At 38.6% G+C, this 27,599-nt stretch overlaps 1 protein-coding gene across 3 annotated transcripts in view; it reads left to right on the top strand.

The window, feature by feature from the left end:
- The window catches only part of hs3st1l1 (heparan sulfate (glucosamine) 3-O-sulfotransferase 1-like1), a 42,279-nt gene that overhangs the window by 5,861 nt on the left and 8,819 nt on the right, over nt 1-27,599 (top strand). The window contains exon 2 of one of the 3 annotated variants that reach the window (XR_004949208.1): nt 2,633-3,328. The exons of 1 other annotated variant lie outside the window; for it this stretch is intronic. The gene's annotated coding sequence lies outside the window, so the exon portion shown is untranslated. Of the gene's footprint in view, nt 1-2,632; nt 3,329-22,698; nt 22,826-27,599 lie in introns of those variants that run through there. One more of the 3 variants, XM_024297962.1, reaches the window with a different exon arrangement.

The following is a 27,599-nucleotide window of genomic DNA, read 5'->3' as shown; positions in this document are numbered from 1 at the left end:
AGAGTGGGATAAAAAAAAACACTTTGTGTTCATGAATGACCTACAAATATTCACAAATAAAAAATGAATAGGCCAGTCACTCAGACGTGGTGACTTACCTGGTCCATTGTATGCTTCTGTCCGTGATTTCCCAAATAGACTTGATTCAAATAATAGGCTAATCAAACAAGGTATGTTAGCAACTTTTAGGTCAGTCTAAGACTACTTTTCTTTTTGAATAGTTGGTCACACCATTAGTAGCTGGAGTCCAAATCCAGAATGGAGGAAAACCTCATTGTTCCCCTCTTTCCTATTCTGGAGCTTCAGAATGTTTTTTTCATATTTGTATCGAGGCAGGAATAAAACAATACTTTCCTTTTCATTTTTTTCCTTCTTTGGAGCCATGCAGGACAGAAAGTCATCAAACCACAGAGAGAGAGAAGTACCTAGCTCCTGCAGTAGAGAGTGAACCTCACTGTACCTGGAGAGTCTCTGAATGATCTTGTAAACCAGTTGTTGTGGTTGCCAGGTCCTTTGTAGAGTTCACCTAAACCAGGGGTCTGCAACCTTTAACAATAAAAGAGCCATTTGTTCTCGTTTTTTAGTGATCAAAACCTAGAAGGAGCCGCATAGTCTTACTTTAGAGTTTAAGAAATTTGGGTTTTCATTTATGACCTTCTTTTTAATATTAAATATTTCTTATGCCCATTTTTTGGCACAAACAAAAGCAAAAATATAAAAAGAACCTAGCATCTCTCAAAATGTGACTTGTTTATAATCAGTGTTGTGCAGCATAAGATAATCTGTGCTTTTAACTCACAAAGGATCAAACTTGTTTCCAAAGATTAGCTTTGCATATAAAATCTGTTCATTCTGGAGGTAGAGTTGATCAAACAAGACGTCTTCAGGTCAACAGGATGTAAAAACCTACAGAGTTTATCATCTATGTGAACCTCAGACATCAATTTATACATTCAACTAATCTAAATTAATAAATGATAATTAAATTATTCCAACTTTAAAATGTGCTTTTTTTTAATTTTTCCTTTTTTGTTCTTTTTTCCCTCTTTGTCCTCATCAGTCTTACTCTGCTGGGTTTTGTTATTTTAGTTTGGATCTTGGTAGTCTTAGTTTTCAGGCTTTGTTTATTTGTTTTCTTTAGGTAGTTTTGGTTATGCAGTCATTATCAGGAGCTGCTGACTCTGACGGTCGACATGTCTGGATCAGCAGTCTCCATGAATTATTTTATGTTTGGATGAGGAGCCACCATGGAGAGATAAAAGAGACACATGTTTAGCCACCTAAACGAACAAAGCCAAACCACTCTCTCAACATCATCCACATCTACCATAATGTAGCAATCAACCTGTAAAATAAAGGTTAAGGATAGCTCCGCCCACATGCATTTTTGTCCGGCACTGTAGTTCAGAAAAAAAGAAGTACATTTGGTGGGGTTTGGAGGTGTAGACGCCCATGTATTGGTAGACTTGATCTGTCTCTACCAATTGAGCGGCTGCGTGGTTGCAACTGCAGACAAACAGATGTCATAGTTTCTTTTCTTACTTTAATCGTAGGTGAGCTTCTTAATGACCTTTACATCATTTACAAAAAACATTCAAAGAAAAAAATTTTTTTTACACTGATACCACCATGGGTTCTTATGAATTCCTTCTACAATCCCTGGACAGGGAAGTTTTAAGAATTTAACTGAATAGTTGGCAGATTATACGATCAACTTCACTGTCTATTGATGCTTGTAAAACATTTTGAAGTGGAAAATTAAAACAAAACCAAAAAAAAAACCTCTTCTTATTTTTTGAATGGAAATACATTTGAGAAAGTTGGATTTTATCAGGGCTGCACGTTGGTGTAGCGGTTAGCACCCTTGCACAGCTATAATATATTGGTTCAAAGCCTGGCTGTAACCTTTCTGCGTGGAGTTTGCATGTTCTCCTTGTGCATGTGGGGGTTTTCTCTGTATGTTCTGGCTTCGTCTAAAGTTAAAAATGTGTGGTGGTCGTCTTTTATTAACGTTAAATGTTTGATCTCTTCTAAGGCTGTAGGAGCAATATTTCCTAGTGTCCTCTTCATTTTAGGGAGCAAATGAGATGATCCAGCTGGATCTACAAGCTACTTTTGACATTTGTTCAACAAATAGTGGTTTGGTTTAGTCTAAATATGATATTTAACCTCCAGAAACATTAAATGAATGTATTGTATTTAACAAAAGGCACACAGACACTTGGCTCTTTGGTTTGAAAGCATAACTAGCTGAGATAAAATGCCTGACCTCACAGACTCCATGGAAGCAAATCCTTCATTTATAGCTGCACTCTCAAAGCTGTTATTTCAAATGGAACCTGATTGCTGAGGACTTTGAAATGGTATTTTACACACAGATACGGTATCTGAGTCTCAGAGACCGAGCAGGCTTCAGAAAAAGAATCTGAACCGCAATAACATTTTGCACTTTTGCTTATTGAAAAAGTATTTAGCAACATTGAACAGGCTGCTGTCCGTGGAGCTGAATGAGAAGGTTTGTCTGGGCTTTGTGGAATCAGAACATCCTAATGAGAACCTGTTTTTTTTCCTCCTTTACAAGGAGAATGTCAATCATCTGTTCCCCTGCCTAAACTTCACTTTTTCATTTTAGGCCTAAAGGCAACAAGGTGACACCAAGAACTGCTGAATTATTCGTCGACCTGAGTTTAAAAATATCATTACAACAGTATGCAAAGGAAATGTGCTGGCATGTAAATGAGCAAAGACAAATAAAAAGAGTTTTCTAACATCGTAATGTTAGTGTTTTTCTCGAAAGATGTTGTGTATCAGTTTGACTCTTGGGCCCGATCCGAATACTCCCCTTCTCCCTCTCCCTTAGCCCTCCCCCTAAATTTATCCCTCCGTGTTTGCTCCAAACGGAGGGTGATGAAAAAAATAGTGTCTAATATCTCGGACGTGACTTCCATTCAATGACGTCATTAATATCACCAGTCCGCTAGCATTAGCGCGGCGCTTCCAGTGGTTTCATATCCATAATAACAGCGGTTTTATAACTTTAAAAAGGTCACACTACGACATAAAGTCATTACTTACATTTAAATGTAAACATCTGTGGTTCAGAGCGCACCAAAGGGAAGAAAAGAGCTTCTTCGCACAACGCGGTTTTTGTTGTTTGTTGTTTGTAGCAGCTAAGCTAACAGTACCGGAGCATTAGCTGTTTGAGATGACTCGCCTGTGACGCCTCGGTGAGAGCAGGGGGCTGCAGGGGGGAAAGGCCCCTGAGATGAAGGTGGACAATCGGAAGTTGGGGTTGTCTTTCATACTCCATTGAATTTTAATTTGCCTCACCTCCTTAGGATAAACTTTAATATTATGTTGTTTATAATATTTTTTAAACATTTGTCTGTGGACAACAGACATAAACTAGCTGCTGGGTTAATTTAATGTCTACTGTCACTGAGAAATAAATAAAACTGAAATGAAAGTTAACTTTTAAAGACAACAATAACACATAACAGATTATTTGAAATCTTGTTCATTTATACATCATTGATTTACTACTATGTATTACTAAAAAGTAAACTCATGTCTATAAAGAAAATACATTATGACATTTAATTAATTATCCTGATGTTGATTAATATTTATAGTGTATTGAGTAATTTAGTGAAAATAACAAGAAAAGATTCAACAAAATTCCAAAACTACACAACAGGATTTCAAATGCTGGATTTGAACTAATTCCCTTCTGATGAAAATAAATTCTGTTATCACTAAAGATTTTCTCATCCATGGATTTTTTAAAGCAATTTTGAAACAGGAATCAAGAGTTTCTGCAGTAGCAACTTGTTGGTTTGGTACATTGATGACGACAAAAATAGATTTTTTTAATCATCTGCTACAAAGAAAGTGTGTTGGCTGTTTCAATAGTTAAAATAGTTTAGTATTTATACACTAATCTTAAATAAAGTGACAAAATACACATAATAAAAATACAAAAAAAATAAATAAATAAATGGCTAAACAGAACATTAAAAGAAGTAAATAAAAAGCAACAAGAAATACATAAATATATGTTTTAAGACAAAAAATAAAGCAAATCTAAACTATCGCAAATGAATAAAAATGACTCAAAATAATAAATAAATAAATTAGATATCCTAAAAAAGACCAAAAAGAGACGGATAAGCAGACAGAGTTCTGATCCGGATGTCAGCTGGACGAGGAAGTGAAGATCTTCATGGACAGAACTTCCTCCAAAATCCTGATTCTTTCTCCTTCCAGTTCACCAAAGACTCTTTTAGCTCATTCTCCAATGTTTATTGACTGTGATCAATACATTCAATCATTGGTTTCTCAGAGTTCTTGATCAAATAATCAAAGCTAACATCAAAATGCTCTTTCATTGATTTACAATCCTTTCCAACTGCGGTCAAATGAGCCGCCGTTCACATTTCCGTGGTCACATCAAGAAGCTCCGTGGAGTCTGGTGGAGATTTTCCAGCGTTCTCAGTCCTGCTACCGTAAGTATTGGATGAAACTCACACCAAAAATCCAGTGATGCTGATTTGACCACAGAAATGTGAACGGCGGCTCATTTGACTGCAGTCAATGTGAAGATACCATCTTCTCTTCTCCAGAACCTGAACTAGACACTAGGAACAGATGAGGGTTTAGTGCATGTGCAGCAGAGCTGTTGATGGAAAGAAGATCATTCATTCAAACAGAGTCTGTCCAAGACTTTTGATTGATTTAAAAGGAGAAATACTCGGAAATGCAAAAACAAAACGATTTCTTATTACATTTGTTCTCTTTTGGAAGAAAAATGACACACAGACATGATAAAAACTAAAAACAGGATTTTTATTGGAGGGGGACTTTTTATAGGCTTGGGAGGATTTTACACCAGAACCATTTTGTATCCCTAAACTTGCCCCCCCCTGATATTCTGTTTGCACCCCCAATACGGGCTGGCTAGATCCGGCCCTGCTTTGGACCCCTCTGTTTGGAGTGTGAAACTTAAAAAATAATAATTCCGGACACGACGACGACTTCAACTGCCACTCCAAATCAAGGGGGAGGGCTAAGGGAGAGGGAGAAGGGGAGTATTCGGATCGGGCTGGTGTTCCCCTGAACCTACACAGTACAGAGTATACACATGCTTTCCTGATCATGGGCTCATTTTCATTTGAGGGGTTCATACAGTGCCACTTTCCTGAAAGCAGTGCATGCATGGTGGGTTTTAGCCTTCCTAAACATATTATACAAATCTGTATAAATATGAGAGGTGTATAAGGAAATTAAAATGCAACCAAGCAAGTGGTGTGCATATTATGTAAAATGAAAAAGTAGTGTTGGAGCCTCAACCTGACAAGACTGTGAGCTAAGCCCAAATGTGGTTGTTACTGCCAGTGTAATTTCAGCAAGTAAAAAAAAGGTTTGAAAAACTGCCTTGGCTATGACTCAGGCTGAACTCTTGGAAAAAAAAAATATTTAAATTCGAAACTTTATAATTACTGAAATTTTGAAAACAGTCGTTAAAGTCATCATAAACCGAATAACTAGGCTATTTTAATCATTTTCTCACAAATATTTTAAATCCTTTGATTTACATTGTTTCATCCTTCACCTGTCTCTGTCTATAACATGAGAAATAAAAGCCCTGATGACGTTGGCTTGACTTAACAAATTATTTTGTTTGGGGAAAATCATCACTTTATTGAAATGTAGTCACCAAACTGTAGGCTTATTGATAGTATAGACACATGTTGGTTTTTTCACTCAGTACCAAAGCATCATATTTATTTGAATTATGTTGATAAATAAATTCTACATTTTTCCCTAAATCTGCAATTAACAGTCATATTTTCCTCAGTTAATTTGATCAGCATTTGCTTCGGGGATCAAATGATAATTTAGATTATTTCAAATCTCATTATTCAGACCACTGAGCCAAAACTATTGTGTAAACTGGAGTTTAGACAATGATATTAATCCTGAAATGCTCGACTTTGTTGTATATTTACGTCTTATAAATCTGCATAAACTATAAGAATGTAAATGGATTCAGATCCAATGCTGCTTACAAATGTAATGAGTTTGTGTTTAGTGCCCTGATATTTTTACCACTTTGCTGTGTCTTTTTTGATGCAACAGTCGATCATTTGTGACAAATCCATGTGTATATTCATGTGTTCTGCTGCATTCATCCTCTAGCAGCGTTTCACTGGGTTTTTACTGCTCTCAGAAAGAGTCTTTGTGTGAAGTTGGATGAGTTTCTGCTGTTTTTCATGTCAGGAATTTTCTTTGGTTCTGTTTAATAAAAATGCTCTTTTTTATCTGTATCAGATAGAAACTTGACAGAGTTCAGCTCTGACCTCCAGACTGATTTTTTCCCTCACACGGCTTGTTCTTTATTTCAACCTCTATAATTTGCAGTTGGATTACAATACATGAACTGTGATCTGCTCAGCAGTTTTTAGACTGTAAAAATGCTGAATTTCTTTCAATCCCAGCCTTAGAGGTTTTAAGGAAGAGCAAATCGTTAATTTAAGTCCTCACACAGTTCCAGCACTGTACGCCAGAATGGAATGGTGCAAGATAGTTATTCTGAAATATTTTATAATCCTTCTGCCTTATGTATGCATAAACACACTGGCACCTGATATCATATTAAACTAAGGTGTTTTTGAAATATATATCTACCTCTATCTTTGTAGCTCCTCTTAATGGTATTGAGCATACAAATTAAGAAACTGCAGAATGTTTTTGAACCAAAGACATTTTTTGACTCACCTGATCTCCACTTGCTGTATTTGAAAAGCTTTAGTTGTGTTAACACTGAACGAACGTACCGTGTCAGAGGCATCCAGCTAATGTTAAATCAACACACAGACGTGATCAGAGGTCCTATGACGCGTTTCAAGCTGTGGCCGTGTTTTGGGCGTCACTGTAAAATATTTTCAGAGCTCATATATCTTAACTTTGGTAAAGATCCAGAACTCAGCTTTGGCCCATGATGCGTTGATGATGTAATGAGTGGGTGGAGTCCAAAACCAGCATAGAGGTGTATTTGATGGTCCTTCTCCTGAGTTTTATGATACTTTTCTTATTTGTATGGTGACAATGATAAGAAAATTCTTCTAATTTTCTTTGTATTTTTCTCCTCCTTGGACAGCCAGTTATCAAACTGAGTCACAGAGAGACAGAAGTACCGCTGAAAGCGTCCGTCATTCAGAAGCAGCTCCCGCAGTTGAAGGTGAAGCTCACCGTACTTGGAGAGTCTGAATGATCTCATGAACCCAGACATGGAGACTTGATTACTTTTGCTTTTGTAGAACTCTTCACAATACATACATCTGATCTCTCAACATTATCCGTGTCTTCCATGGAATCCGTGTAGAGACGAGTCTAAAACAGGGATGGGCAAACTTTTTAGCTAATTGGCCACAAAAGATTCTAAAATTTGACAGAAGGGACAAACCCAGAGTGTTTTGGTGATCCACCTAATGGGAGAAAGAAAAAACACAAAATCTGGACAAAAACATGCTTTGATTTTGATTGGAGTTTAATTTATATTTGCAGAACATTTTGGACCTTTTTTTATTATTGTGACTTTTTTTTTATTTTAGTGCCAGTTGCAGCAAAGAGTTGATGTCCCTCATGAAAAGACATAAACTTAGAGAAATGCTGCGTTCATGTGGCGTTGGAATAATTGGAAAAAGGACGTCCCACTCAGAAAACAGACACAAACACCCGAACAGTGAGGAAATCTTCCAAATTTACATGAATGCTGATAAACTTTCTGCACGTAAACAAAGGTCTATGTATTTATAGTGCACCATCAATGGGGAGACATTAGAATTACAGGAAAAAGCAAACATTAATATGGATTATAAATACAATTTACTCCAGTTCTGCGGGCCAGATTAAACAGTTTAGCGGGCTGCAAATGGCTGCTGGGCCGTAGTTTACCGGCCCCTGGTCTAAAAGCTTCTGACAGTAGCTCCTCTCAACGCGTCTGGAGGATCAATTTTATGAACACTTTTTTGGCCAGCGAAGATGATGTGTGTTATCATCCAATGGAGCCACGTTTGGTGGGAGCAAGGTGTGGGTTATTATTCATCAGCTGTGACATTATCCACATGGAGGACTGTCTCAAGAGTTACAATGAAATACTCAGCACTGAGACTGGGATCTCAAAAAAACTTGAAAATAGTTAAAGAAATTACATTCACAAGCAACCATTCACAAATGGATTTACTTCAAACTAGACTTTGATGAATGTTTTAGTAACGCCACATTTGCTTCAGATTGTTTGACAATGATGCCCTGAAACTTACATTTCTGCTTCTGTCTGTAAATCATTCTCGATTCTTCTCCAACGGTCAGCAATAATTTACTTCTGTGGGATCAGGATGAATAAGGATGAAGTGGCTGAGACTGTTCTATAAAAATTGTTTACCTATTTTTTTAATTCCACCTACAAGAGGGTGTAGCGCTCCAGCTCACAGGAGAAACATGCAAAAGTATTTGGACATTTGTCATTGAATGCTGATTTTGCTGCCTCCTGAGAAACAGCCTGAATGCAGACCAACTGTTAAAGATGTCTCTGAGAGTATTTAGAATGACATTTGATGATGCTGAAACATTAATTAACTAATTTTAAGGAAGTAGTTTGTCATTCCAGCTGGACAAAATACTTAATACAAATATATTAACATGTTTTCTATTGTATTTTAATGTGCTCTGTTGTATTCTGACCAGGTCAGACTCCTCACTAAAGGCAGCACAGCAGCGAGCATTGAAACTTTAATCTTGAATCTTTAATTTTGTCCAATAACTTACTAATACATTGAAAAGATCAGATAAAGGACTCAAGCAGAAGAGCATAAATACAACAAATCATTCATTAGCTTTTGCACTTTGCTGCACAGTTGTTCTGTGGGGTCTGATGACTGCTCTCAGTGAAACACTTGGCACTAAATTATTCTAGAACAACAGATGCAGTAGGAAAAGGCAATGATTTAATGCAAGGCGTACTCCACATGGGGAAGCTCATTGGCCAGCAAATTAAACCATTACCTCCCCAGTTGGAGCTAAATATGGAGAAATGACTCATTTAATGTTTGATTACTCTTTAATGCAGCCATCTAAACAATGGCGACTACTACCCAGTCCCACGAGGAGAGTCTGCTCCTTTGCTAGATAAGGCTGCATGGCAATTGCTCGTCGGGCCCACACAGAAGTTTTATTAAAACTAAGAAGTCAAAAGAATTCATCTGTTCGGATTCATTATGCTACGGTTCTGTAGTCTGAAGATTTGTCTTCATTATCCAGCCGAGCAACAGACAGATAACACTGCCTCATTTGCTTTCTGAGCTTCAGTTCTCCCTAAACGGTAATGTGACAGCTCTTTTGTCTGGCTGTAGTCAAGACAAGCAATATGCTCACAGGATTACAAAGGTTAATCGTCAATTTAAAGCTAATCTTTGTTAAATACAAATAGAAGCGGAGTCTGTACTTGAGAGAGATATAATCAAACCTTTCTTTGAATGAAGGGAAAGATGGTTAATCGAAGCTTTGCTGTGTCCGTTGATGAGCGGGGAGAGGAAGAGGAAACTTCTCTGCTAATTCACCATTGTTTGGCAAATGTGGCTGTCGATTGTGTGGAGCTAACCCCAGAGACTGCAGCATTGTTACCACGCTAAAGTAGTGCGGCAAACTTGTGAACATGCAGTTTACAAGTGTTTACTGATGACTGTACAGGAAATGGTCAAATGGTTTGGCCATGTGTTTGTTGTTTTGGCCGCATAGAATGGGGTCAAATCAGCTTAAAGTGAAAAAAAAACAAGATGGTGATTAGATTCTTGTTTTCATCCTATTGCTAGACTTATTTTTCTATAAAAGTTTGAAAAGTGACAATAAAAACTGAGAGAAAAGTGTGAAAAAATTCATGTATGTCTGAGAAAAGTGTAGAAAATGTGTAGTAAGGAGTCCTCTCTGTAATCCCCTGGGAAACATGTCCCGGTAGCCAATCAGCTCAAAGCCCCGCCCCCATGTAGAATTAGGATCAGCTCAGCAGTGAAAACTCAAAAACTCTGAATTGAAACTGAAAACTGAGAACTGAACGCAAACAATGAGAAACAAAAAAAAAAAAAGAAAGTTGAAATTACCACTAAACATTTTTTAATTGATAACAGTTTTTTTTATTTAAGTTCCATTTTTTTTTCATTTTCAATACTTCTTTCAAGTTTTCAATTTTTAATTTTTTTTATTTTCAATAATTCCTTCAATTTTTCAATATGTATATTCAAGTTTAAATCTGCTTTCAAATGTTATTTTTTTCAAACTTACAATGCCTGTTTTTCAAATCTTCTGTCTTGTTGTTCATTCCCCCTTAAGCTGATCCTGGTTTAACTCCATAGCGTCGTCATTGGTGATGAGAAAGGAGAAAAGGTAAAGCAAAAACCTAAGCTGTCATCAAAAGTCATGAATCTGTTGGCCCTTTATAAACGTGTTCTGTCCAGCAGCTGAACTCACAGATTGGAGCTCCTGTTGGACAGAGACCAGACAAATATACATGAGATTCATATTTTCCTTTGTACTTTTAAGGCCATGCTTTATTTCTGTTATATTTGTGTACATTTGCTGACTGGAAAGAAAAAAGAGAAGGTGGAGTAGTAGAGGTGAGGGGAATGAATACAAGAGTGGAAATGGGTGTAAATTGGTCAGAGGATGATTAAAGAAACACGTAAGCTCTAGTTTTTCAGCTCTATAGTCATAAGTGATGTCACCAAACCCTGTACCTCATGAACAAGGACTCATAGCAATCAGTTGAACGTTGATGTTAAATGGAACAAAACAAACCAAAAAGGTCATGGACAAAAAACAAAGTAACATTCAAAAGTGCTTTACAGAAAAAATATGTTTTAAAAGTGCACAAGACAAGCATAACAATTAGCACGGCAAAGTCATTATTAGCATTAAAATAATGTTAATATCACACTAAAAAAGAAAGACTTTAAACTCCACTTTAAGAAACTCCTCTGCCAGCTTTCCCAAACTCTTCTGCACCTCCACAAGTACTTTGTCAGGATCGACTGCTTTAACACTCTTCATCCTGCTCCACAACAATCACATCTCTCCTTTGCGCGCTCTGACATTCTCCTCATTCATCAGCTCTTCAAAGCTCCCTCCATCTTCCATGAACACATCTCCATCCCTGTCCTTGATCACCCTAACCTTCTGCTCATCCTCCCATCCCCGTTTCTCTGGCTCATCTGTGCAGATCCTCCTCTCCTCCTTTGTGTCCAGCCTGTCCTCTGTGGCCCTTTGCCTGGCCTCACTGTAACCCTGTCTCTGTCCTCTTAGTGTTCCACTTGTTTACCCTTTTACTGTCCTGGCAGTCCCTGATGTCTTTAGCTGTAGCTGTCCGGTCATCTGGAAGAACCTTCGGATCCCCCTAAACCTGCTTCAACTCCTCCTCCAAAGTTCACATCCCAACTGGGATCCAGCATTCTACAGCAAACCTTTAACTTCCAGGTTCAGACTCATCTGTATGATTGACACCTCCAGGGTTTCTCTTTCAGGATCAATCCTGCTCTATTCTTTCCATCATGACATTAAACTCTCTAGATTTCATTAAAAAGTCTATTTATTCATTTTCACTCCTTCACTCCAGTCTTTCTTTTTCTCTCTGACCTCAAACATGTCTTCCTCCTCTCCCTCCACCAGCAGGAGTCCAGTCTCCACCCTGTAGGTCAACAATGATGGTGTCAGTTGGTGTAAGCCAAGGCCACGACTCTGTGGTATGAAAATTCTGATTGTGATTGATTTGTGTTTTTGTCAGCTTTCTGACTGACACTAAAAGCCTGTGTTGTGCACCATGCGGTTGCACAACATTTAACTAATACACACACACACACATATATATATATATATTTATTTTTTTCCAGGTTTGAACATTGTCTGAAATCTTAAAAGACAGTCTTAAGGTGGTTGTTTTTGTTTTCCTTTAGATGGGAATAGGGACTTAGTTCATTGTGTCCAGCTCACTAAGTGAACTGCACCTGACTTCAGTAGTTTTGTTTAAGAGAATCCTGAAGTCTTGTGTTTTACATTCAGCTTTTTAAATGTGTTCTTATGCCAAACTGCTAGGATGTATGGAGAAACCTGCCCGTAAGAAAGTTGATTTAAGCTACAAAATGCTAAAAAAGATAATAAGTAATCACAAAGAAAGAGATGCGTTTTAAGAGAATCTTTGTTGTTCTTTGTTGTCTTATTGGTTGTGAATGACACAAGTTCATGTGATAAATAGATAGTAATAGTAGTTTTCCTCATAGTATTCTTTTTCTTGTCTAATAGGATAAAGAAAATCCTGAATTATACAATTTTTTTTTTATTATTATTTTATGTTGGCTGTGGGAAAATACAGAGTCTGAATGAAACCACTGGACAAGGTTTTTCCTTGCCCGGAGAAAAGCATTAGTAAAAATCTTATGCCAGTTTGCATTATTCATGGACACCGTCTCTCTTCCTTTGTTATTACTTTTATCTTTTTTAGAGGCAGATAACACAAGGTCCCTGTCAGATCTGGTCAGCCGCATCGGCTAATTAAAACGAAAGCTTTCCTGGCCTTTTGTCCTAAAGTGTTTTCAAAGAGGGAACCTTGTGATTCCAAAACAAAAGGATCATAGGGACTTTTAAAAGATAAAATAGAATAATCCTCACACGCAAGCCGGATTAGGGCAACATTGTGGGCTTCATTAAGCTAAAAGGCAGGGGACACAGCATGTCCAGTGGATGCTGTATTCAGGGTTGAAGTGGAAGAATTGTCCTGAGGAAAAAAAAAGTAAGGCATCAAAGGTTACCAATGTTTGAACGCTTGGTTTGTTTGTTTTCTGGGCATTGTGGGAATAAGTGCTAGGAAAGTTTATTGTATGCTCTTTTCTGAGCTAAAGCACTTGTGTAAAATATTCATGACACCCCTCTGAGGCGTGGGGTTTGAAACCATATGTTATAAAAGCTTTATACTGTCCAGGTCTGACTTTAGGTGAAGCTTGGATTCAAGTGTCGTATTAACCAAAGCTTCTTTAAAACCTCCTGGGCTGGATTTGACAAATTTGCTAAATAGAATCTACTTTTTCTTTGACCACAGCACTTCCTAAGACACGTTACCCTCAATTAACAAAGAGAAATAAAGAGAAATAAATATCACCCCAATTGATGCCTGGGTAGTTCTTGATTTGTGTGTAACTTTGGATTTCTGCATGTGTAATTCTTGATTTGTCACTCATATAATACATTATGTGCACAAGTAAAACAATAAAAATTACAATTTATATATGCACAAATTAAAATGACAACAGCTTGAAAGTAATTACACATGCAAATCTTTAAAAATCATACACGAATCACTTGTTACACACACACAAAACCACATTTACGCATAAATCTGGAGTGAGACTCTTCACGTCTCAGAGATTTGTCTGTAAGTGATGCGTTTAAATGCTGCTCGAATGCTCTGTCGTCATTTTTCTTCTCAGCCGTTTTGAACTTAGATTGTGAATTTTATCTGGTGAAACTTGACATATGCCAGGTAATTCATATAAAAAAGCCTTCTATACAATCAATGCACGGAGTTCTGATCAGCAAACGCAGCGATTGCAGGCAGCACTGGTCCTTGAGTGTTCAGAAGGGTCCGGCGCCACTTCCTATCCCGTGACTGTGACCAGCGCTCGCGATAGAACCCCGCACTGTCAGGGGAGGAGCTGCAGAAAGGAAGCGATCAGTTCTGGAAAATGTTTTATTTTTAAAAGGGATAAGTGTTTTAAAAATGCTTATTGAGACTTTTTTATCTTAATTATTGGCCATATCTGTTTAAGAAAGTGAGAACATGTCAAGATTTACTGGATATTGTTCACAATCTAAGTTCAAAACAGCTGATAGGAAAACTCTGATGACCCAGCATTCTAGTAGTATTTAAATGCATCACTCATGGACAAATCTCAGAGACATAAAGTAAGTCTCACCATTGATCGATTCATGTGTAACTGAGGTTTTGTGTATGCGTAAGACGTGATTCATGCGTAATTTTTTAAGGATTTGCGTGTGTAATTAGTTTCAAACTGTTGTCATTTCAATTTGTGCCTCTGTAAACTGTATTTTATATTTCTTCTGTATTTTGTATTTTTTTTTAACTTATGCACAAAATGTATTACATGAGTTACAAATCAAGAACACTTATGCACAAATTCTAATTTAGGCACAGATCAAGACTTCTGCATTCACAAATTAGAGTGAGTCGATTTTTTTCTCCATAGATTACCCCAAAGAAAACCAATGTCCTTGATTAATTTTGAAAAGATGTGTCTAAACACATTCAGGACATGTTCTTAACAATCTTTTTGAAAAAAAAAAGAAGTATTTTCCTGCTCTTTGCATCCAGCTTCTTCTCACTTTTGCTACGAAGCACATTTTGTGTACGCTCTCTCAAATGCTTTTTATTCATCCATTAGGCCTTTGCTACCAGGTCTACAAACTCCCTCAATTAAGAATTTGTCTTCCTCTATAAAAATGGCCCCCGCTGCCGAACTCAGGGCGATAAAAGGAGTTATTGGGCCTATGACCTCCTTTGCCTCTTATCTCCTATAAACACTTCAGTTGGTTTTACAGCGCCATGAAGGCAGCAGAACGAGCAATAAGCCGACGGGGATGGTGGGGGAGTGATGACTTATTCATGAACAATGGCACAACAAGAGAGTGCGGTTGAAACTGACAGTGAGATCCCCTGTACTCTAATTTGTCATTTATTTGGGGTGAGGTTTGGGTTGTGCTTGAAGCTGATTAATTTTTGGAATTGGCTTCATTTCCGCTTGCATATTTCTTCAAGGATTGGATACAAAGTACTTCTTTTGGGCAGAGAGGTTAAAACAATATTGCACATTAATGAAGGTAAGCTTATGTTTCAGCATTAGCACATACAACGCTGTTCTGTGCTGTTAAAGTCAACGTGCTGAAATGACGGGATGTTTTATTCCCCCTATCTTCTTAACCTGATTCTGTCAGCGACCCACAAACACACATGGTGGAATAGTGCCATTAAGTCACAGGCAGATACTTTCAGGTTTGAAATGAGCCTGGGTTCTTCACAGGCTCCTTCTTAAGCACTGAACAGCTCTTTTCACTCAGTAAATAACTCTAAACTCTTTTGTTTACTTGTCCGAATGACTATCTTTGAGAATAACTACTGGTAAACAGAGCCAGAATGTAGGTTTAAAGCAGAAGGCTATGCTGTTCTGCTGAAACATGCAGCACAGAACTGGAGTGTGGTGCTACATGTAGTGGTGTAAACGTGAGCAAAGGCCGGTGCTTTGAATGATGATGGGCAAAACCCAGACTCCTTAAACTCCAATGATTTATGTTGTTCTCACCTCTGCCTGGTCAAGACAGTGAAAGTCCCAGTTGGAGCTCAAACTGGGTAACTCCTCGTTTAAAAGGAATCACTAACTGACTGCGCCACCAGTCAGCCAATGTTCCAGAGGAAAGTAGGGAGATTTCAAATATAAAGGTGTTAAAAGAAAAATACTAGACTGCCAGTTTAGTTCATCTTTTTCCCACCAAATGCAGTGGGGAGGGAATATCCAAGCAATTGATGTAACAGACAAACTTCTGCTTTGAAGCCGTGTTTCTTCCTCTACCTTTTTTCATTCTTAAAGTTTTGAAGGAGCACTCACAGCGACAACACTGTGCGCCCCTTTTCTCCCCCTGACCCAGCTTAGCAGCAGCGACAGGAAGGGGAGGGGCACTGTACCGCAAAGTCACTGATGACATCAAACTTTCCACTTATTTTATTGATGTTTTTTTTTACTTTTTAGTTTTTTTACATTAAATGAGTGGTGCGTCGAACTGTTTAACAATATATATCTATATATCTATATATATATATATATACAGTGGCGTGAAAAACTATTTGCCTCCTTCCTGACTTTTTATTCTTTTGCATGTTTGTCACACAAAATGTTTCTGATCATCAAAGACATTTTAATATTAGTCAAAGATACCACAAGTAAACACAAAATGCAGTTTTTAAATGATTGTTTTTATTATTTAGGGAGAAAAAAAATCCAAACCCACATAGCCCTGTGTGAAAAAGTAATTGCCCCTGCACCTATTAACTGGTTGGGCCACCCTTATCAGCAAAAACTGCAATCAAACGTTTGAGGTAACTTACAACAAGTCTTTTACAGCGCTCTGGAGGAATCTTGGCCCACTCATCTTTGCAGAATTGTTGTAATTCAGCTTTATTTGAGGGTTTTCTAGCATGAACCGCCTTCTTAAGGTCATGCCACAGCATCTCAATGGGATTCAGGTCAGGACTTTGACTAGGCCACTCCAAAGTCTTCATTTTGGTTTTTTTCAGCCATTCAGAGGTGGATTTGCTGGTGTGTTTTGGGTCATTGTCCTGCTGCAGCACCCAAGATCGCTTTAGCTTGAGTTGATGAACAGATGGCCGGACATTCTCCTTCAGGACTTTTTGGTAGACAGTAGAATTCATGCTTCCATCCATCACAGCAAGCCTTCCAGGTCCTGAAGCAGCAAACCAACCCAGACCATCACACTACCACCACCATATTTCACTGTTGGTATGATGTTGTTTTTATGAAATGCTGTGGTACTTTTACGCCAGATGTAACGGGACACACACCTTCCAAAAAGTTCAACTTTTGTCTCGTCAGTAGTGCTGCCACAAACGATTATTTTAAAAGTCGACTAATCACCGATTATTTTTTACGATTAGTCGACTAATCGCGTCATACACAAGTGGATGTAAAACACATCTTAAGCATAATTATCTTTAAACTAACTAAAAACTAGATATATTCACATTAGCATTATTGTAGATAGAATGTAAGCTGAATTTGGTTGCAAAATATGCTGGTGACAATGGCTGAAGATGATGATAGCCTGCTAAAATATTAGTTAAAGGCCAAATTAGCCTAAAAAAAACCTAGATTAGCCAAAATGGCTAGCATGTATCTGAAATACTAGCTAAACTCCAAAATGGCCTGAATAAAAAACAACAAAAAAGCTCAAGTTAGCCAAAAGCATGTAGCATGTAGCTGAACACAAAATAGCCTAAAAGACAAAAAAAGCCAGAATTAGACAAAACAGCTAACATGTAGCTTAAATATTAGCTAAATTCCAAAATATCCTAAAAACTAAAACAAGCCGAAGTTAGATAAAAAAAAAGCTAGCATGTAGCTAAACACAAAAATGGCCTAAAAAACGAAAAAAGCTTGAATTAGCCAAAACAGCAAACATGTTGCTTAAATATTAGCTAAATTACGAAACAGCCTAAAACATCTTAAAAAAGCCTGTTAGCAAAAACAGCTAGCATGTAGCTAAAATTAAAACTCCAAAATAGCCTAAAAAACTTAATAAATGCCAAAATAGTCCAAGAAGCTAGCAGAATATCATAATAACTTTCAATTTTACTAAATTCTGACTCCATATAATATAAAATAACGACTAATCGACTATTAAATTAGTCATCGACTATTTTAATAGTCGATTAGTCATCGATTAGTCGACTAATCGTGGCAGCCCTACTCGTCAGTCCACAAGATAATTTCCCAAAAGTCTTGGCAGTCATCGAGATGTGTTTTAGCAAAATGAAGACGAGCCTTAATGTTCTTTTTGCTTAATAGTGGTTTGCGTCTTGGAACTCTGCCATGCAGGCCGTTTTTGCCCAGTCTCTTTCTTATGGTGGAGTCGTGGACACTGACCTTAATTGAGGTAAGTGAGGCCTGCAGTTCTTTGGATGTTGCCCTGGGATCTTTTGTGACCTCTCGGATGAGTTGTCTCTGCGCTCTTGGGGTAGTTTTGGGCGGCCGGCCACTCCTGGGAAGGTTCACCACTGTTCCATGTTTTTGCCATTTGTGGGTTATGGCTCTCACTGTGGGTCGCTGGAGTCCCAAAGCTTTGGAAATGGCTTTATAACATTTACCAGACTGATAGATCTCAATTATTTTTGTTCTCATTTCTTCCTGAATTTCTTTGGATCTTGGGATGATGTCTAGCTTTTGAGGTGCTTTTGGTCTACTTCTCTGTGTCAGGTAGCTTCTGTTTAAGTGATTTCTTGATTGAAACAGGTGTGGCAGTAATCAGGCCTGGGGGTGGCTACAGAAATTGAACTCAGGTGTGATAAACCACAGTTATTTTTTAACAAGGGGGGCAATCACTTTTTCACACAGGGCTATGTGGGTTTAGATTCTTTTCTCCCTAAATAATACAAACATTCATTTAAAAACTGCATTTTGTGTTTACTTGTGTTATCTTTGACTAATGTTAAAATGTGTTTGATTCTGTCAGCGGTCCTTTGAGATTTACCTACATTTATTCCTTTTTAAAAGGAGCATTTGGGTGATGCCGCTGTAAAACGGACAATGATTGGTACATTGTTGAGTTGTAAAGTAGGTGTTAAAAGGTCTTCACGGACGCATTGATGAAGTCTGCTCCCATTGGCTACCCGTCAGCTGTCAATCAAACCCCCCAGACGTTCGACGTCAGACCCACAAACGTTTATTGAGCCATCTGATTTGTCAATTTATAACTAATAATTTGTGATAATGGAAAAAAATCTTTAAAAAAATTAGGATTAGAAAAAAGAAGTTAATCAGAAAGCAGCAGAGGAAGACTGATTATTCTGACATATAAAATGACTGAGAAATAACTGTCTGTTTCTCAATGTAAGTCAATGGGACTTTGGCCTTTTTGCAACCCAGTGGTACTTCCTATATGGAACACGGAAGTAGGGGGGCTTGCTCTGTCCAGTTATTTTATATACAGTCTATGGGCAGGACACTGAACCCCAAATTGCCTCCGATGGAAAGCTGACACCAGTGTTCAGCAGTAGAGCCACCATCAGTGTGTGAATGTGTGAATGGGTCTGGGACTGTGAAGCGCTTTGGACCTTTGATGGAAGGTAGAAAGCACTATACAAGTATACGCCATTTACCATTTTACAAATCAACTGAAACAGCCAAGAAAGATTTGCTTTTTTTGTACAATCTGTCATTAAAAATATTTATACATGTATTTATACTGTTATTGTAATTAATAATGATAATTATGTGTTTATTATTTAGCCTATTAAAATTATGCAGCCAGATATTGTTTTGTTAAAGCACTCTCACAATTTAGATAATCATTTTTTTAAATATTTTAAGTATCTGATCTATACTCCAAAGAAAACTTTTAGTAGTAAATGTTGCTTCAAATTGTTGTTTAAATCAGTTGAGGAATTTGAATTAAACTCTGTTGGGTTTCAGGAATCTATAAATCTAACAAACGCTCAGAAACTTCACAGACAACTTCTTCAATAAATTCCTTTCTCTCCCACTTGTCCACAGACGAGCCAGTGGTTGCTTTGCAACCATCTTCAGCTCTTCTGTTGCACTTTCTATTAGGTAGTGGAGTCAACATGATGCAGACCTTTCCTGTACCGTCTGGGGAAATGAAAGTGACATTTTGTATCTCATTTATACTTGAAGATTGAATCTTATAGGAAGATGAAACTGGTAAATGTCAGGAGCATCTTTAACTCCAAACAAGTGGCATAAAGTTGTAAGCTTCACTTCAGTAATTTAAGGTTTTTAACTTTATGTATCTTATCATAGCTGAGTTAGGAATGGCTCAGTTCGCTGCATGCAGGACTGATACTTGAGAAACCAGGTTTTGCTTCCCAGGAGGCGTGATCAGCTTACTCCAGTGTGGGTCTCCAAGAAAGACCCTTTACGTTACTGCGTAGCCACTAGGGGCCGGAGTCTGGGTCTCCCTGTGACGGTCCCCAGCCCAGATGCATTTCATGTATCTTTTGATACACATTTGGATGCATGGGCAATAAGACCTGTAACTGCATGATAAAAGTCTCTACACTAATTGATTAACAGTGGAGCTCTGGGTTTGTGTTCTTAGATGGACTGTAACTTTTGAACTGTTAACGCCACTTTTCTCCTTCAGAATCTGCTGGAATTATTGTGGTAACAGTTCAAAAGTTACAGTATGGTAAAGAATTTGTGTTTACACGTCACCAACGACACCTTAGCTGTTAAAGGGTTAATGAGTGGTATCAATTAGTGATGTTGAAAAACCAAAAGACTCTAAACTTTTAAAATAAATGTTCCTGCAACATGTTATTTTTAAATAGATGCTTGAGTTTCACACGGTCACTTTCTCCTCTTCTGGTCAACTTTGTGCTCGTCTCTTCTTCATTTAAATGAGGCATGAATTCTGAAATAGAGCAAATGTGTTTACTGAACCATGTGTCCTGATATATTAATATTTGGTGCCAGTGCTCACTCGGTGATAAAGGTCTTAAGTGTTTTCCAGCCTTGATTCAAATGCAGACTGTTGGTGAGGGCTGTGGGGCCTTTTTCCTATTGTAAGATGCATCATGCTTTTATGCGTGTGTTTATGTTATAAAGTCTGAGCGTGTGTGCATGTGAATGGTCTGTGTAGAGTTTTAGTATGCCGATGAAATGGCCACATCCTGCAAATGACTTCCTTTTATAAATGAATCCATCCAACTCATTGTGGAATCAAGGTCAACATAGTGAACAGCAGGATATAACGCAGCCTTTCAGACCACTGACATCAGGACAAAGACCTGCAGCTTCCACTGAGCTCCAGACCAACTGTGAGGACAACAGAGAATGAGAAGCAGGCCTACAAATCAACTAAGAACATCATTTCAATAAATTTAACCTAAAACCTAGATCCATGCACCCATACAGAGGTCCAAAAATGGAACAAATTTCTTTGAGGGACTAGTTGGTATATACCAGATTTTCTCTGACTATAAGTCGCGTTTTCGTGTAGATCGGCCAGCAGTGTGACTTATACTCAGGAGCGACTTATTTGTGATTTTTTTAAACATAAATAGGCTAATATATTTCATCGGTTGTTTCCCACATACAACCACTAGAGGGCGCTGTAGGTCTGTGTTTCAGTATTTGCTTCTGTCTGCTTACAGAAACGCAGAAGAAGTTCTGTTCAAAACAAACAGAAGAGCAGCTAAAAATTCAGCTCCTGGAGGCTAGAAGGTAACGATTGCCGTAAGAAAAAAACAAAGCCTGCTTTCCTCAACACGATGATAGAGACGTGATAATAGATCCCTTTGTAGAGCTCTTTAACGTAACCTCTCAACATCGTCCACATCTTCCATGTATTTTAAAGGAGAAATACAGTCAAAGCCTCCATCATGTAGTGATGAGGCTAAAAACTTCAGACAGCTTCTCCACACGTCTAGTTTATGAACACATTTCTGGACAAACATTGAGCATTAGGAGGCAGCAGACTCTGATTCAACGCATGAATCGTGTTTGGTGTCAAATGCAACGTTATGTCAGGCTTGTTGAATTTGTTCTTAATGTTATGCTTTTCTCTTAAAAGTAAGACTTGTACTCTGGAGCGTCTTATATATGTTTCTTTCTTCTTCATTTTGCATTTTTTGGCTCCTCCGACTTCTAGTCTGCAAAATATGGTATGTTCAAAAACAAAATCTATGGGCAGCACTTTCATTCTTCAGCTGTATTTCTAATAAATTGCTGCATCAGAAGATATAAGAATAAATGTAATAAAATATATTTCTATGGAAAAGAAGATTTTTTTATTCTTACTGTTTTTACCTTTACCTAAAGCCTTCTAAGGAGCAGGTTTTATGATTATTGTGAACAAAAGACATGATTATTCTGAGTCACTCAACATTCACCCACTCATTTAATCAAATGTTCAGTGTCTGGAAGAAGCCCTTTACCTAAAGCATGGCAACTTTTCAAATGTAGCCCTGATAAATGTGAGAGCCACCTCAGCCCACGGGGTGGGATCCCACTGATTGTGTTACAATCAATAGGCAGCATGTGAACTTGAATTACTTATGCTGATAAGAAAGTCTGATACGGGGGAAGTTCCGGTCCAAGGTCAGCGGCTTTGGCTGCTGGAGGAGCGAGCGTGCAGCAGCCGATGTTTCTGTAAACCATCGGTGAATCTCAAACCGATGCTTGAATGTTTTTCATTTACACTCAAAGCTGTAAAATGTATTTAGCTCCACAGACAGTTTAGAATTTAGGTTCAGTGTTGAGCTGTATCAATATGCAAAGTAATGCTATTTATTTTGGCTGTTGCAAAGATGCATTACAGCAACATATCTGTGGTATTTTACTGATCACATATTCAGTAATGGCTTTGTCACAAAACTGCTTAAAATAGAATTGTTCCAAACAACCAGGCATCCCGACATCATGCATTCATGAGAGCTGAAAATCAAACGGATTGTGCTGATGGCCACTGACTGAGCTTTTTTACATGATTGAGTTGTAGTTTCTTTATTTAACTTTTTTTAAGGCTTGTTTCTCTTTATTTTGTGCTGTAAACATTTTAAATTCAGAGAAAATAAAATGTTGACATCACAAAAAAAAAAATCATGTTTGTTACAACAGACTGTATCTGAGAACTGGACTGAGTAAGTGTGACGCCATCCACAGAAAATGAATTTAGCCAGCTCCAATAAAATTAAGTCTTTTCAGTCGCCATTTCACCCGCCGTCATGTTGGAGCCAGATGATATCAGTAAGCAGTGATTGGTCTGAGTCACAGTTTCTATGGAAACCATTTCAAAACAGGCTCAGGAGAATTAAATGTTTCAAACGTTTGACATGAGACCACACACTTTTATTGAGGCATCTGATTGGTCAAGTTATCTTGAATAACTTGCACTACAGAAATAATAACATGAAAAAATGAGGATTATCAAGAAGATGTTACAAAAGGTATCAAAGCAAGTGAGTAACAGCTGTTTGCTTCTCTAAAGAAAGGTACTTCCTGTTTGAAACACCAGGGGGAGTTGTCATTCAGTCCAGTTCTAAAATACAGTCAATGCAACAGACCGAAACTATCCCAGGTGTTGGCAGAGAATAATTTTAAATTGACCACACCCCTTACAGTTTGTCATCTTTTCTTTCATCATCATTTAACTTTACTGATCAACCCTATACTGACTTATAGGGTTGGTTGGTTGGTTGATTGATTGATTGAGTGGTGTTTCTCCATGGCATCCTTTTCATCATTCTTTCTAAGTAATACATTTTACAGTCATTTTGAGAGAAGTGGTGTAAAAAATGATACACTCTCACTTTCTTTGTGCACTTGTTGGATCAGCACCTTGCTGCTGTTTTAATATTTGCAGGAAAGAAGATATCAAGAAGAAGCCGTGTTGGCACAGCCTTCTGCAAGGCTCTAACCTCTCATGCAACTAAACCCATTAGATGTTGTCTTAAGTTCATTGCAGTATTATTAGCCTGCAAACTGCAGTCTCGTGTTGAATCATTTGGCTCTTGGCAGCAAACTGCGCATCCCAGAAGGTGCAAACAGAAAAGCCTGAGTTCTGCAGTGCTGAGTACATATTTGTGGCGGTGGGAAAACACTGGCAGATTTCTGCTGCACGCCTTCCAATAGGACGCTTTTGTGCCAAAGAGTGAAAGGTTTTTCCAAGTTCCAGAGGACTGTACACACCAGCTGTAGTTTGTAGAAAGGAGTAAAACATATTAAAGATGGGCTCCTCAAAATAAATAACGTGTGTAGTTTGTGTGCTCTCTTGTTAACATGTTTTATGAGCTTCCCTGTAAGTAGAGTTTGTACATCGTTGAAAGCCGAGGTGAAATTGCATTCCATTATTCACTTTGATATGAAGTGAAAGATTGTTGTCACATAAACTAAAGTTTAATTAGTAAAACATTTGTGTTTTCCTGCAGTTCACTGATCAGAGCTGAAATGTCTCTGACAGGAGTTGGCTTGTCATCGTCTTTGTCATTAAGCTATTCATCGTATTGGTCTCATCAAAAATTGAGATAGTCCTCGCTGCTTTATTTGATGAACTAACGTATCCAGAATGGATGTGTATGTTGCCGTTTTCAGGAGGCCTCAGAGACCACGGGAACGCATCTGCATCCCAAAGACTTGGAGGGGAAAATGGAGTTTACGCGTTTGTTTTGATTGCATCAGCTTTTTGCTGCGTTCCCTCCATGATAAACCAGAGAATAATTACTTTAGGCAGAGATCAGACTCATTGTGAGAGCCAAGGAAGGTGTGCTGGGAAAAACATGATAAGAATTAGAGCTACATTAAATCGGCACAGCACAATTAGCTTTATCTCAGGTGATGAGGAGGCTTCTGCACTGAGGGGATCCTGATGCTGCGGAGAGCGCGGGTGCTTTATCAAAAGTGGCAGGATGAATGAGGCTCATCAGGCCACTCTCTGATTGAATTCCTTGTCTGAGCCTGTTGGTGTTTCTGACGGACTGAGGAGCGCAGTCCTTAGTGAGTCAGCACCCCTGGAATTGCTTGCTTCCACTCATCCGAAGGCTGATAAGCAAATCAGCCTGTTTATCTGTGAAGATGCCTACTGGGAGTCCAGACAATGTGAGATGATTGTTGAAGGAAATCTCAGAAAAAGAATGAATATGAGCATTAGTCTTGAGGCAAAGCACTGGTCATGGAAACTCCACATCGTTGCTTCTGCTAAAATCCCTTTTCTTATCTTCTAAAACATTGTAATGCATTGTGCGGCGGTTCTATTGTTCCGGTTTTGTCCTCACTGCAGTGTTGGGTGGTGAATGCTTGGACGTGCACAGATGGCAGTGGGCAGAAGGGCTGGTAATTGGAAGAGCCTGCTCTGCACACTGAAAGAAGAAAAGCAGGAGCTGAAAGGCTGCTATTGAGAGAAAGTTTAACTTAGCGCACACAAGATCACAGCTTAAACACTGTTATTGTTGCTTGAAGGCACATATGCCTGAATGCATTAGCAAATCATAGATTACAGCCTGTTCAGGACTAAATGAACCCCAGTGCTGACATGGGGATGAGGATGAGGTCTTTGTCTGAGTCTCCAAAAATAGATCAATATAGCTTTAGTGGAGCTGCCCAGTTTATTCTTCTCCAAACAAACACCAATGACTGATTATCCCCAGTGTGTGATGCTGCTCAAGTCACACACTAGTGTTGGTATCATTATTGGGTCTTTACACCCTTTTCTGTATAAATCCATGACCTCTGACCTTTTAGTGGGGCTCCATTTATAATCATAATTCCCGCACTTTTTGACCTCTTACAGTTGATAAGATTTCTGAATAGATTGTTTGAGCTTGAGATAACAGAGTAAGGATTAAATGATTTCATTCTTATTTAAGACCTAAGTGATGCAAATGTTCCCCCTTCATTTAGCTTTTCTAAAGAATTTTCCATCAGTGGTTTCCACATGACAGCTCACATTTCTATCAGACACAGATTTTCTCTTCCTGTGAGGTCATGAGAGGAGGAATTGGCTCACCAAGCAGGTCTGTATTATTTGATGAGACTTTAAAGTTTCCCACATGGAGGACCAAACAGTCACTCGCTACAAAGTTGGTTGAAGTCCAGCAGAGTAATTCTTGCAGAATTCCAACAGAGTAAATCTATTTGATCAACTTTTAGTGTTTATTTTATCTTGTAACATTAAAAGACAAAATGTAACTAAATAAATAAAACTCACAAAGTGATTCCATAAATTCAATTACTATTGATATTAAGGTCACCTAAGAATTTATTTCTGTTCCTTTAGTTACAGGCAGAAATGTTACAGTTAGTATTTCACTCAGGCAAGTTGACCCCCCCACCACGCTTGTTTTAGACAGATCAGTTATGCAGAACTTTTTCTCATCCTTTCTTTGAACGTCTGTGGTGCCTCATGTCCTGTATGAGGGTTGACCCGTACAGGTGCTGCAGGTTTTGGGGATGTCCAAATGGTTACATCTTTAGGGGAGCTCAGGTGTGTCTGCTGTTCAATGTTCAGTGGATGTCATGAAAATGGAATATATCATTGTTGAAAGTGTGGTAACTGTATCATGAAGTATTTGTGAGGATCCACGCACCCATGACGTATGAGGGATGCTGTCGTACGGCAGCCTTTATTGCATAAAAGGTGCTGTACGACACTGTGTGTGACCACACAAATGCTGCACACCGGGGTTGTGCATGTGATTCTTAGAGCCTGTAGGACACCCAGAGGACGTCCACACAAACACACAAATTCCCTGTTTTCAAGGAGCCAACCTGCACACATCACGTAACAGCAATAATCGGGTTCCCTGCACAACGTGTAAGATCCTGGGGGGGGGGGGGTGTAAATTCCATACAATTAACACACCTGCGTCTCACCTATTTCACCATTGCTTACCCTTGTATGTTTTACAAGTGTTTACTACAAATTGTCACCCGCAGTATATCTGCAGAAAAAAATCGGAACAATTTTGCTCTATGGGCTCATCAAGCGGTCTACAATCTTCATATTTTGTAAGGGACCCCTACAAGCATTTGCACCTGGAGACAGCCCGTATCCACCCATAAGGGTATTTGAGATGAAGCCATGATGTGTTTATAGTTACTGCAAACAGCAGAGTTATAAACATTTATTCATCTTCCTGGCCGCTTCTTCCCTTTCAGGGTCGTTGGGGTGCCAGAGCCTATCCCGGCTGCTGAAGGGCGAAGGCGGGGTTCACCCTGGACAGGTCGCCAGTCTGTCTCAGGGCCTCAATCACACACACATTCACTCTCACATTCACACCTAGGGGCAATTTAGAGTCACCAATTAACCTATGAAGCATGTTTTTGGACGGTGGGAGGAAGCCGGAGTCCCCGGTGAAAACCCACGCATGCACGGGGAGAACATGCAAACTCCACACAGAAAGGTCCCAAATCCCCCAGCCGGGATTCGAACCGGGGCCTTCTTGCTGTGCTAACGACTGCACCACCGTGCAGCCCGTTATAAACATCAGTATTTGCAATCTTTATTTTTTAAGGAACAGAACATTTTTTTTTTCTTAATTCTGATTCTTCTTATCCTTCTTTCACTGCTCTGCAGTGTTTTCTATTTTTTGTTGTCCACCAACAACATGGCTGCTCTCACCACAGTACTCTACACCTTTCCTATCATTCTTCCTGACACTCTTTTGTCACACATCCCACCTGAAACCTTCCTCCACCTGTTCCAACCTGCTTTTCTCTTCACCTCTTTCTGTACTCCCTCAGTTGATTTGGACTGTTGACCCTCAGAACTTTCTCCACCTTTTCACCTCTGCTCCCTGTAACCTCACCGTTCCACCCGAGTTCCTCTCATTTACACACAGAAACTCTGTCTTGATGCAGATGACCCTCATTCCTCTCATTTCCAGAGCAAACCTCCACCTCTCTAGACGTTCCTCCACCTGGTCCCACTCCCACTGCAGATGTCACAATGTCATCTGCAAACATCCCGATCCTCAGAGATTCCTGTCCTCTGTCAGTCTGTCCAGAAGTTCTGATCTTAGGAACAGCTGAGAACTGTTCTGGTCATTCGAACATTTTTTTTTGCATCAAAAAATGTTATGAAAAAGAAATAAAACAAAAATATATTGGTTGTGGTTTTTAGAAAACCACCATGTATCTGAATTATGTAATGTTTCCTTGTGGGCTTCATAAGAAAAACATGCTAAAAGTTTTTATATTTTAATTTTACCAATCCTGATGTTTGGGGACTTCTTTTTA

Source organism: Oryzias melastigma, linkage group LG15 (assembly GCF_002922805.2).
Source record: "Oryzias melastigma strain HK-1 linkage group LG15, ASM292280v2, whole genome shotgun sequence".
NCBI lineage: Eukaryota > Metazoa > Chordata > Actinopteri > Beloniformes > Adrianichthyidae > Oryzias > Oryzias melastigma.
This window is presented reverse-complemented; position numbering and strand designations above follow the sequence as displayed.